Source organism: Microtus ochrogaster, chromosome X (genome assembly GCF_000317375.1).
Source record: "Microtus ochrogaster isolate Prairie Vole_2 chromosome X, MicOch1.0, whole genome shotgun sequence".
In the NCBI taxonomy this organism is placed as follows: Eukaryota; Metazoa; Chordata; class Mammalia; order Rodentia; family Cricetidae; genus Microtus; species Microtus ochrogaster.
Genome location: NC_022026.1, coordinates 5,030,659 through 5,044,956, shown reverse-complemented (window position 1 = coordinate 5,044,956; position 14,298 = coordinate 5,030,659). Strand labels below are relative to the sequence as shown.

The following is a 14,298-nucleotide window of genomic DNA, read 5'->3' as shown; positions in this document are numbered from 1 at the left end:
ACTCTCTGAATGTGACTGACAATGAGGGAGGACTGAGAAGCCGATGATAATGACACTGGGTTTGGATTCTACTGCATGTGGGATTCTACCTTGTGGGAGCCTAGTCTGTTTGGATGCTCACCTTCCTAGACCTGGAGGGAGGGGGGAGGGCCTTGGACTTCCCATAGGGCAGGGCACCTTGACTTCTCTTAAAACCTGAGAGGGAGGGGGAGGGGGAGTGGGGAGTGGGAGGGAAACGGGAGGAGGTGGAATATATATATGAAACAGTCCTTTTTTGGTGGGATAACAAATAATATAGAAAGTAGGTGAGGAAGCTATGAATATTAGGAACTCTTGTCTTGTGCTCACATAAGTCATGATGCATCATTGACAAATGGCCATGTTCATTTCAAGTGTATGAACAGAGGTTTATATAATTTCAAATTTAAAATGCATGTATAATATCAAGTATGAAATTAGAAACAATTATTTTTCTGTATCAATTTGTACTTGTATAGAAATAATTAACATACTTTATAAATTGATAAGTTAAGAGTGGAGTGAAAAGTTTTGTGGATTGCTCTAAATAACCTTGGCTAATGGTTTTAATTTAAAGATAATCTCATGTTTTCCTTATCTTAAATATGAAGATTAAATTGTGTGAACTATTTTATAACTTTTGAAAATTTAAATCTAAAGGCTATGGCTTGCTTTTGCGTTTTTTGCCAAAACTAAAATGGATCAGTGACGAACTCCAAGTTAATTGGTATCTGAATGAAATTTTTTGGTGTAGTAAGTTGTGTACTTTTTTGATGCCACCCACCTTCCAACCATTACCTAAGCATCGTTAGAAAATATTCTTCTTGTAATGGATATAATAGATAATAAGCCATCAAATGCAACCGAAATAATGTGTCTACATATATAAGCACAGCAAAAGCTCTCATTCTAATTAGTAAACATGATTTTTGTGGATTGGGCCATTGGTGCAAGAATCAAGTCTGTCAAGTTATTAAACATGGTCTCAAACTTAACAACCAACTCAATGATGATAAGCAATACTCAAAAGATAGAAACGTCAACCAGTGTTAGAACAGCTTTAAAGTGACTCCTATTATAGAGTTAGAGGAGAATTTACATCACATATGATATCATAATGGTAATGAAAGACTTTTTGAGACAAGTTCTTACTCTGCACCCTAGGCTGGTCTGGAATCACTATAGAGTCTAGGATGGCCTCAAATTTTTAAGAGATCCTCCTATCTCAGCTTTCTATGTCCTAGAATCATAGACCATGCAATGTCAATGGATCAGAACACCTGGGTGCTGGGAGGGTACATAAGACTTTCCCCTTTGATAAATAAATGAGTCTCTTGTATCCCTTTATGGACTCCCATTATCTGTGTTGTAGACATTAAACCTTCACACCCCCTCCCATGAGGAAGATATTAGGACCCAGCTAACCTAAAGTTGGGGAGATCATAGGCTCCAGCAGTGAACTCACTACTTCTATTTTGCTAAGTGGATGTAGTATCAAACTACCCTCTAAATTCATATGCCTACAGTTATAGAGTAATATCCTTCTCAGAACTCATAAGAGAATTTTCTTTCTGAAGAGCTTAGGAAAGGGACAGCTACATAGTTTTACCCATTTTTTTAAACTGTCATATTTTAAAGCAACTCCTGGATATCCTGAAATTATTTCCCAGATATTTCTGTATATAAAAAGGTATTTTATTTATGTTTTATAGCACTGTGGATTACACCAAAGACTTTGTGCATACTGGAAAAGCCATCTAACATTAAGTTACCTTTTTAGCCCTTTTATTTCAATTTTAAAATATCATCTTAATTTCTATTTATTTTATCAATGTCTGTTAAATCATTCAGGCAAATGATTTTAAGGTTTATAGTGTTAGTATTAATTCATTTATTGTTTGTGTATATGTATGTGTGTGTGTGTGTGTCTGTGAATATATATGTTGTAGGTGACCATAAAGGCCAAAAGAGGACATTGGGAGGCCTAGAGGTGGTTGTGAGTTGTTTGATTTGGGACTGTGAGTAGAACTTACATCCTATGGAAGAACAACAACTACTCTTAACCATTGGGATACCTCTGCATCCTCTTAAATATTTTTAAGATGAAGCAATTTAAGTATTGGACGCAATTCTTAAAAGATTGTCTCAAGATTCAGAAGCAAAACATTGACAACAGAGAAACTATGACATGTTAATTCAATCAGTTATTTACTGATTTTTTTTAGCTTAATATATGCCTTTTCTGTCAGACATTATGCTAGGCACAGGAATTTTAAAATGAAATGTCTCCTACTCTTGTTCATATTTCCAAAATATACCTATTATTATTAAAATTTCAATTTAACATAATACTGAAAGAAATATAGTTAGACCTGAATTATCTAAAATAGGTTCCATAAAATACCTGTTTCTTGTGATAATAATAGATACATATACACAAAAATTTTTATGTTCAAATCATTAAAGGAAAATGTTCATTAAAAGAGATTTCCTTATTAAGGAACATGTCCTGTAGTCTGATAAACTTGTATGCAATGGACATCAATAAGACACCCAATAATAATTAACTTTCTAAGTTAAAATCAATGTATATAAGTGTGTTGTTTTTATTACTCCCAGCCACCCACCCAAGGTATGTGCATGTGTGTGTGTGTTCACGTGTATGTGTCTGTGTCTATTAATATATGTGTGTTGAAATTTTCTACAAAAGCGCTCTAAACACATTTTGGAGTGCTCCACTATAAGCACCTAAGATTTGTTTTAAATAGACTGAAAAAACTTTTCAGAAAGAATAATGCCATATACCAAAGTGAGTAATATATCCATGCTCACTCTCAAATGTAAAACTACACATTTAGAAATGAATGAGCTCCTTAATAACTTTAATATGCCAAATTGGACAATCCAATAAACATATTTATCAATCTCATGTAATATAAAAACAAGATATAACAGCAGTAATTTAATTATACTACCATGCCTAGAGACAGTTCTGCAGGTTGTAATAATTTAATTCAAATCTTTTCTTTAATAAATCTTCACAAAATTCATTACATAATTCAAAGTGAGTTAGATATTTACAGAATAATTCTATTTCCAGAAAACCAATCTATATCAAGAAAACACTACATTTAATTTAAATTATCCTTTCTTGTCATCAAGATACATTTACATGAAGTCCAAAAGAAGGAAACAGGTAAGCATAAGACCAATAATGATTGCAAACATGGTGAAACCAACTCAAATGTATTAATTGAGATCATGCAATCCATAGTTGATTGCATAACATGACATTTTTCATTCTCTTTAAATATATGCAATGCTATAACATTGTTAAATATCTGACTTGTGGATAAAAACAAACAGATGTTTTCAAAGTACTTTTTGGGCATTAGTGGATTGACTAATTATAGTACACTTAATGCTTTACTTTTGTATAAATTGTTTTATCATAAGGAAGACAGAGCTCCAAAACATTGAGCATCTCTTGTTCTAAGCAGAGAAATGGAGAAAGAGGCTTTGTAAATGTATTTTATAGTATATCTTATACTTTCTGCATTGCAACAGTCTCATCTCCAAAGTTTCTTGTATCCCCTTTAGCTGTTCTGTGAGGAAAACTAAAGAATAAACTGACTGTCCTAAAAGTTAAGAACTTGAGGCAAATAGGGATGGATACTCATATGGGAAGACTTACTAGAAAATGATTGCTTTTGTGAAGATTTTTGACATTTTGTCCAAATTTTATTGCTGCAGAAATTTTGTTTTAAAACAGACTATGCATTTCATAGTGAAAATGATAAATATATTACTATTTAATTTTAATAGTAATCACCATTTAATAACTTATTCTGCAATAATCATAAACATAATTTATAATATCAATAACGATTCTGCTTAACCATATCTGTACTTTATTAACAGGTATTAATATTAATTAATAAGTATAATTAAATAATTAGTATTAATATTGGGTATTTAGTTGAATGGCAAAATGGTGTTTTTATACATTTCCATCGAAAACCCTCCCTCGCTACCTTGTACTTACCTTCATTCAGAGGCCTGGATATGTCACAGTGATAAATGATAGTCTTTACTTGAGTGATATTATTTGATAAACTGAGAAATCATTTCAGTTTGGTATTTATTTGAGGTTGATTAAATGAGAGGCTAAAGATTCTGAGTCACTGTATTATCCAACTTGAAAAAAAAATCAATACATCCTACCTAATGGGCAGGCAACACTGTAACCAGATTAAGTGTGCGAACCTTGGCCAGCTCCAACAGCTCAGCAAACTTAATCCAGAAGTGGATAATACAATACAAAATGTTTTTGTTAAAATATTTCTTTGCTAAAACTATTATTTGTCTTAAAATATAACACATATCTATAAGAATTAGTACCTGTATCAAAAGTTATTTCCTAGGGCTCTAATTGCCTAGATATTTCTCTTGTCACAAAGCCTTGAGACTTTATATCTAGTAATTCATCTATCAATAGACACATGAGGCACAGAATTGTTTAGCAGTGCAGGTTTTTAAGAGTAATTCAATAAAAATTAAGATATGTGATTTACAACAAAGTTTATAGTCTGATCATCAATAGTAAAACCATAGGTGTCTTCACTGTTTCCCCAAGAGCACAATGGGAACAATATTGCATATCCATATTGAAACAGTAAATGAAAATGAATGTAAGACATTATAATAGTACAATTATTAACTGTAACCAAAGTATTTTCAGATTTTTAGAAGGCCATAAGGACAGTGGTTGGTTTACTTAGAAAACACAAACAGCAGGTCAGTTTAGAAGAGAAAGTTGGGAGATAATACAATTTTTTCCTTTGCACTTTAAGAGAAAAATTCTTTTTATTTCCCTAAAAAGCAGTGTTGGCAAACTGAAACATTTTTGTATTATGAAAGAATAGATTGTTAGTATTCTCTAATAAGAATTTAAATAATTGAACAATTATTATTTAACTTTTGTTTAAGCAATTATTGTGAGAAACATTGATTTAGCCAAATGAGTTTTAAATATTTCATTCTTTCTTTTCCTTTTTTTTGGGATTTTTGAGACAGGGTTTCTCCCTAGCTTTTTTTGGTTCCTGTTCTGGAACTAGCTCTTATAGACCAGGCTGGCCTCGAACTCACAGAGATCCACCTGCCCTTGCCTCCCGAGTGCTGGGATTAAAGGCGTGTGCCACCACCGCACAGCTAAATATTTTATTTTTAATTTTATATGTGTAGGTACTTTGACTATGTGTATACATATATACCACATGTTTGCAGTACCACAAATATTTTCTTATTAAATAGAGAATTGGTTATTTTATTTTTCTCTGTCTTATTTTGGCATGTAACAGAGCAATGATTGATTACCAACCGCAGACATTAGCTTTGAAGGGACAATTTCAAAATCTCTACAGTTGCTTTATATGGTATGTATCTTGGAAATGTATGCTTATAGTCACAATAAAATTCGAAAATATACCTTCAAAAAGAAGCTACAGAAAATAACACCCACTAGCATTCAGGAGCATGTGTTTTTCTGTTTATTAAAAGAAGAGGTATATTTGAATAGACTGAAAAGTATAGTGAAGGTTTCAACCTGTCTCCTGAAAAGCTCCAGGGAAGGTTCCTGTTATTGCTGGAGCACTAATTTGCTTTGAGGATATGGAAATCACCAGCACTAACAACCTGCGCACAATAATGTGTTGAAGATTTACTAACAACTCAATGAAGGTTGATAAGTACACTGAACAAGACTACTAAAGTAAAACATTGAAGAAAAGTTCTTGGAAAACAAACTGAGATATCTTCAAGTGTTCTTATATGACAGATTATCATTAGTCATCTATGGACTTTTAATTTTTTACTTTTATGTGGGGTGTGTGTGTGTGTGTGTGTGTGTGTGTGTGTGTGTGTGCATGTGTGTGCATTCATCTGCACTCACACACATCTGTGAAGGTCCCAGGCTCTCCGTCTTCTATACTGAAGCATTAAAGTAGTCTTTTACTTGAATCCAGGCATTGCAGATATAGCGAGTCAGGCTTTGCTCCAGGAATCCTTTGTCTCTACATCCTGAGCTCTGGAATTATCAGTAGGTCTGCTATGCTCACTCAACATTAATGTTTTGGGGATTTGAACTCAAATCCTCATGATTATACAATGACCACTTTGTTCACTGTGCCAGTTACTCAGGTCAGAACAGGTAATTTTGAGCTACATAATTTAGCAAACCTCTACTATAATTGAATATATGTGTGCTGAAAAAAAACAGTTGCTCATTTGAAGTCAAGATTCAAATAAGAATACTGAATTCTACTTAACAAACTTTAATGAAACCTTACCCTCAAAATATTAAGAAAATACAACTTTACAAGTACTATGCAATATCTCATGAGAGCAGAAAACAAGTAATAATAGGGGAGGAAATTTGACTTGATAACTTATTGAGAGAATATCTGTATTCAGTGATGTTCAAAAGCACATAATGGCTTTGCCCACTAAGTTAATCAGTAGCTCCAGTCCTCATTTTGGAGATTTGACCTACAAAAAGGAGAGTAAATGCAAACCGATCTGTTTGGGGAAATATATGTTCCAAATTTGAAAGGTAAGTATTTATGTTTTGGTATATTATTAATGCTTTGTTCTTAAGTTGAAGTTTTATGATGGAATAAAAATCATAAAAGTCTTACATACTCTCAATACAAGTCATAAGTTAGAACAAAAGGAGGAAGAACAATAAATTATAATAAACAGTAATACAGAAGGAAGGTTCATGACTGAATTTGAATTCAAATTATAAAAGATGTTATTCCTCTTCTGCCATTAACTTGTGTAAGTTCATAAAACTATTTGAGTTCTTCAGTCCATGTTTGGATTCAAAAATTAAAAAAGTTACAGCTGTGGAACTGATGACTTACAAATCAATTGATAGCTGATCAACTATTATACACTAGACCTAGAGATGAACTGCTCATATCATTTATAAGAAGTCCATAGTCTCTTAGTTCATTATCAATGATAAAATTCAGTGCTCTAAGTAATATTTATAGCTGGAGTGTTTTCAGCATAAAAAAATTCCATGATTCTTTCTGCTAATGAGTTAAGCATAGCAAACAAACATGAGGAACTTTATATTCTCCAGGTCTTTTTGAAATTTTTGAGTTTTCTTTTAATAATTTTAAATTTAATACATGTTAAACATTATACGTTATCATTGCTTTTATAATTAATGTGATTCTAGTAGCCTTTAAGTGAGTCCTTATTTCCATTTCATTTCTTCTGATCACTAATAACCAATGAAAAGCCTAAAACTGATCTTTCTCCTCCCTCTTTCCCCCTCTCTCCTTCCCTCCTTTTCTCCAGTTCTCTCTCTTCTCACTACCTCTCATTTTATCTCAACAGGATTATAAGTTGGAGGTCTCCCTAGATGAGACAGAAAGAGCTCCAATGAAATAAATAAATAGGGAAGGAGGAAAATGTTCCTTGGAGATAGTTAATATTCACTCACTTTAAAGTAAATAAATTACCATCTTGAGATCATGAAACTGATGTGTTTGAACTTTATGCTCAATAGTTCATCTAAAATGTGCTATATATGTTAAACATAACTAATATTTCAAGTATTGTTTTATAAAGATTTTTTTGTATTATTTTGTGTCACATGTAAAGGAGTTGAACGTTTTTATTGGCAACATAGTCATCCAGATTAATATGAGTGGACAGACTGTAGCTTGTCAGTTCGGCTGGGATGAAAATGTACAATTAACGGATGGAACAAGCAATATAGATGTTTTTCATCAACATTTGACAAATGAAAGGTAAGCAGAACTGTTTGCTTGTCATAAATTGCTGACTTTGTTAGCTAAAGCTTGTGTGATGTTGAAAATGCTTTACATATGTGAGCTGAAAATGAAAATCCTATCAACCATAGCCCGGTGCATTTTCTTCAAATAAAATTATGTAGACTACTTTACTATGGACATAAAGTAAATGAATATCTTACAAGCTCCATCCAGTGCAGATGGGGATGCAAGTATTGGTGCTATGACAGTTGACTCCAAATCCAAACAAAAGCTAATTGAACAAATGTCTACTTAATATTTTACACTATGACAATTTTTATGTTCAAAGAATTATCTTGCCATAATAAATAAACCAGTAAGAGAGATGAGCACACACAATGTGGTCCAAATGCATGCTTAGCATCTGCCTCAGTTCAGTTTCTGGAAAGTGGGTGGAGGGGGAAAGGAGGGGAAGTGGGAGAAGGAAGGAGAAGAGGGTATAGAAACAATACCTGGGTAATTTTGTAAAACATAACCTCTACTTTGATCATAAGCATTATGATTGCTCAAATGAAAACTAAAGGAGAAAATAATAAATGTTTTATATTGTCTGTGTAATTAATACAAGACTCTTACAATTTATAGATGTGACTTAAGATGGAATACAATTTTCATATTTAGAATGAAAAATCTGGCTTCCAGTTCTCTCTCCATAATCATGAGACAATTCTCTAGGTGGATTTACATTTGCCATTTAGTTTCACTGAGCCTTTGATCTTTGTCCTTACAAAACAGATAAAATACCCCTACTATATGATATTGAAATGCTATTATTTATAAAAAAAATTCTCTCAACTCCTACAAAGTATTAAAATAATGATAATAATAAACAGACATCATAGTTAAACTTCACATTTTTTCAGATTATTGATTGAAATCCAAACTTGAGCTTGGATGGTGAGCACGATAACGTTGTCTAGTGAATGAAATTTGCTTACATATCATGACTGATTTTACGTATTTGGTGGCACTCCTCAATCATATTCCCATGCCAACTTTTTCCAAGCATTTAGTTTTCAGTTCAAAGCCACTATGTCATGAAGCCCTGATGCTTCTCTATTATCTGAAGTAGTGTCACTCATTTTAGATTTTCTTTGACTACTTTGTTTTCTTATACAGATGTGCCCCTGCCTGAAATTATTTTTATGGTAATTACTGCTGGTGCCTACCTCATAAAATTGTGAGCTTTAACAACCAGTGTCTATCAGCTGTTGCAGAACAGATTGCTATATGGTGAAACGAAAGATGAAATCCTGTCATTTGTGACAGCAAGAGTAGGAAATAGAGATTTTTATGTTAAATAAAATAAGCCATCCATAAAAGACAAGTCTCTATGATCTGCGGAATATGACGTTGATGCCATAGACGTTGCTAGAAGAATTGATGCTGAGGGAAGTAGGGGAGGATGGGAAAAGGTTGATGAGTAGGTTCTGCGTTATATCCCCATAGAACTAAGACAGTATATTATAATGTTATGCAATAGGGTAACAATGGAAAACAATACTGTATATTTTTTAAAAGTGTATAGAAAATGATACCAAATTTTTATCAATAAAAATAATAAATGTATAAGGATATTATAAATATATTATGGTTTATAAATTATACAATTATATATGTATTAAAATATACCGTGGTATCTCACTGATTGCTTTTTATATATCAGTTTAAAACAACGATAAAACAATGAAAGCATTTCATAATATAGACTCACTGACTTTGAATTCACAGAGATCCACCCGCCTCTTCCTTCTGTGTGCTGGGAATAAAGAGGAATGCCACCATACCAAGTTATAAAAGCATTTTACAGTCCAGACTCCAAGATAGCTCACTGGATAAAGCACTTGCTAGAAAGTCTGGACTGCAGAGTTTGGATATGCAGGATTTACATAAGAGCGGAATTGGCAAGATGTCTGTAACCCCAGTACTCCAGAAGCAGAGACGGGGCATTCCCAAGGCAAGCATTCAATCTATATTAGCGGATGTTCATGAACGTGAGTTTCAGAGATAGGCCCTGACCCATATACAAGCAAACAAAGAAATAAACGAACAAATAAATAAATAACTGTAGAGTACTTGAGGAAGACATCTGAGACCAACTTTGGACCTCTGCATGTGCTCATTTACGTATACATACCCACCCCCACCGATATGAACCACATACATGCAAGCATTCATAAACATGTGCATGCACCACTTCCCCCCACAAAAATCACACTGCAATAAATAATGTAAACTCTAGGAAGACATACAACCTATTTTGTTGTTTGCATGTTACATTGGTGTACTTAATTATTTCATGAGTATTTGATACATGGTAGAGTTTCATAAATACTAAGTTACGAGTAAATAGATCTGCTAACTCCACCAAGCCACATAATTGAATACATTTTTTATCATGAAAATAGGCGTCAGGCCTGTTGTTAATGGGCTCAAATGTTCCCAAAGGTTTTCTCTGGAGGTTTTGTCTAAATGGAAAGCCCAGGTTTTACTTTTATTTTCCCCAGTCAACTGCTTCAAAATTCTAGTTAATTCTCCAGGTGAGTAATTAGGATAAAACTTAATTCTTCAGATGAATTCTAAGGAATTGATTATTTCTCTAGAGGCCATTGGGCTGCATTTAAATCACCATTTCACTTTGGACTCTGAATGATCCAATTTACAAATCCCAATGAATCAAATTAACTAGATAACCACCAAATGTAATCCCATTCAGGGGGTGAAATATCTAGTTTCATTGTCTTCGTTAGTTAAATGAACTCTATTAGTTAAACTTCACTTTCATTTATATTATTTTAAAACAGACCACATTGGAAGCTTTTATACCTAAAAGGGACTATGGTACTGAAATCTCTATTTTATTTCCTTGATTAAAAGTCTGATATAACCCTCCTCTACCCATGACTTATATACTAATCTCTTCTGCATGTAAATATATTCCCATAACTTCATAATATAATTACAAAAAAATTGTCAACAAATTCTATATGATTCAGTGTTGATAAGATTTCCTTTCTCTGGTTGATATTATGCTAATTTTGAGTAAGTGAAAGTTCTTGTCCTGGAGTAGAAAACTGTTTTATGGGAACTGAGATTCTGTGAAGGTGTCTTAAAAACCCTTCCCAGGAATTATATACTAAATTAAACACAAAGAGTTTTTTTGCTTGAGCTTCTTGCCAAATCTTTGGTACAGCTCTTATATTGTTTCTCTGGTTTTTCCATAATGCTTTCTGCAGTTTCATTTCAGATCTTTTTCCTTAAACATCTGGCATCAGATATATCCGCAGTTTTCTCTGAATATGGACAATTTTGGCAGGAGTTATTGTTCTATTCTTGTACATTAGCACCTGTTAATATCATGAGGCCTGAAAGCAAATTGCTCAGGTAGAATAGCCCATTTAGAATGAAGTAGCTGCACTGTTTCCCCTAGCAGATCTTTACGAAAACCATTTCATCAGTCTAATAGGTCAGGGGTTGAAAAACATTCCTTTTTTTCTTTTATTTTTTTTTTGAAAGAGCCAGATAGTAAATGTTTTATGCCTTCATGGCATAAAAGGCTCATTTAAGTGAATGAATGTGGCCATGCTGCAGTCAATTTGTTTTTCATGAACACGGCAACTGTATATAAGTTTCATGTTTCACAAAAGAGTTTCCTCTGATTTGTTTTTATTTTAACAATTTAAAAAGATCAAAAGCAATCCTTAGCTTGTGAACCATTCAGAAACAAAGGCTGAATCACATTTAGCTGAGGGTTCTTGTCTGCCAACCCCTGTTCAATGTTATCCTGTGTCACTTAGAGGTGAATGAAGGTATTGTTGTTCACTCTGACTATGACACATAAGTCCTGAATAAACTGAGGAACTGGCAGCAATATTTGGAAGAATGTATAGCAATTTACTAATCCAGCAAATACTTGTTGAATGTTTATTTTGCCAGAAAAAAAAAATCTTTGCTAGCTCCTTACACGTAACATGAAGGGCCTTTCTGAACATTCAAGTACTAATGAGTTCATCACTCTAACAGGGCAGATAATAAGCTTTTCCATAAACAGAATGCTCTTGCTTTAAACCATATAGACTCTAGTCACCAACTGAAAGTTCCATATGCATGGCTTCTTTTTTTGTTTTATTTTATTTTTTTTTATTAAAAAAAATTCTGCCTCCTCCCCACCTCCCTTTTCCCTCCCCCTCCCCCCACTCCCCACGCCCTACTCCCCTTCTTTGAGGAAACTCAAATTATAGTAGAAACACAACTGGAAAACTAGAAGGCCCAGTCTTAGCTGTTGATCTCATATTTTGTCACTATGGTAATCAACAATGAGAAGAGTTAGTTGCTCAGTGATCAGTACAATGAGACTGGAAGCAACAGGAAAGCATCTTGGTGAAAACATATGAAATATCAGATGGAGTTTCAGGTTGGTTCCTCCAAGGCTAAGAAGGTATTCCAAAATGGTGACAAAGTAAGGAAAATTCTACTATCATGATATATAATATGAGCTCTCATTTTAGGAATTTTAAAAACCTAGTACTCCAAATCTTTATTCTCAAACATGATATATAATGAACTACTTAAAACCATTTGCATGATTACATTTATTTTAATATTTGTCTTCAGCACCCCAAGCACCAAGGGGCCTAATTAATTTAGAGAAAATCATTTCACACTAAATAAGAACATTTATGCCTCAGAGTTACCTACAATACAATTGATTTTATATTTGAGAAACTTAGGGAAATCTTATTGTGGACAAATTCTCTTGTGAGTCCCCAAGGAATGCAATTTTGTTTTGCAATTATTTATTTACACTTTTTCTTTTCTTGCGATGAGTAATAATCTTTTAAGATACAGATTTATTATCAAACAGGAATATCTTGCATATTGAGTTATGGAATTATAGGCTCAAAGCAAATTAAATCATTAAGAAGCGTTCATAAGTTCTGAAAGCTACATGTGTGGATCCATAGAACACACTACTTGGCAGAGTTTCATCACTGACATGTGGTAGCTTTAAATTTAGAACCAGAAAATACCTTATGGCTCATCATCCACCAGGAAGGTAAGATTCTAGAAACAACGAAAGAAACCAATGTGAGAAAAAAAACTGACACTAGTTGATGACATATGACATGTATAAAATTTTCATGAGGTCCCTGTGCTTCACGAATAAGGACGTGATAGTCTAAAAACTGCTATCATTTGGTCAGTGGTATAGACTATTGTCTAGGATGGATCAGGACCCTCTATGTTCAGTCATGGAGCTTTTAATCAATCAAAACAAATTCTTACTATCCATTAAAATGTAATTAGAATGAAGCAAGTTAGCCTTTCTATTCTGACCTAATTTACCAATATGATTTAGCAAAACACAAAGGAGCTATTTATAGCCACTGGCACTTATCTCTACCTCAGTCTGAAATGAAAATGGTGATTCTGACTTCAGAAATCTCAGAATGAGACTGTGTCTGATAGCTGTCTCCTCCCATTTTATAATCCTCTCTAGGACTAAGATTAAAGGCGTGAACCCTGGGATTAAAGGCATACACTGCATGGCTTCTATGGCAAACTAGTGTGGCTACTGGGATTAAAGGTGTGTGTTACCACTGCCAGGTTTGTAAGGCTGATCAGTGGGACTGTTTTACTTTCTGATTTCCAAGCAAGCTTTATTTATTAAAATACAAATGAAATGCCATTACAGTAAAAGGATTAGATTTCTCTAAATCTCTGAATACACACTGAGAAAACAGAGAGGCCTAACAATCTCCAATTAATTCTATTTGGCATTATTACTTATTTCTTCCATTGTGAGTTACTTAATCAGTGTGACTTTCAGATTTACACTTGAGAGTTAGTATAAAAATATTTTATCAGGAATACTCAAAATAAAACAAAAGTATAAAATTTATTTAGCAATAATCATTTCTAGATATCCTGACACAATAAAGTCAAATTTCCTGTAAATATTTTTATATAAAATGAATTAATACAGTAGGAGTAGAAATGTAGGGTCATAAAGAAAGTTTGAGATTATGCAAGTACATATAGTGTAGTTACCTTGTTTGGATTGCACCTCCTTATTTTTACAGAGGAGTTGAACTATGAAGGACACCAAAATTTAAAATGATTCAACTTTCCCTTTCAATACATAGAAATGTCTAAAATGATACAGCACACACACACACATATACAATATGTAAATTATATAAAGTTTATCAGGCTTTCAATACATTTTTCCATGAATGAACAAAATTCAAAATTAAAATAAGAAGGAAAACTACTTGTTTATTTAGTGAGACTTGTAATCATGATATAAAAATTTGACAAGGGCAACTTAAAAAAGAAAACTGCACATTAATTTCAAGCAATAATTCTTTTTTTTATTGAAAAAAAATTTCCACCTCCTCTCAACCTCCCATTTCCCTCCCTCTCCTCCCAC

The 14,298-nt window shown here is 33.2% G+C and overlaps 1 protein-coding gene across 3 annotated transcripts in view; it reads right to left on the bottom strand.

Moving 5' to 3' along the window:
- Positions 1-14,298, bottom strand: part of Tenm1 (teneurin transmembrane protein 1) — an 825,611-nt gene that overhangs the window by 630,275 nt on the left and 181,038 nt on the right. The gene's annotated exons all lie outside the window — the stretch shown is intronic.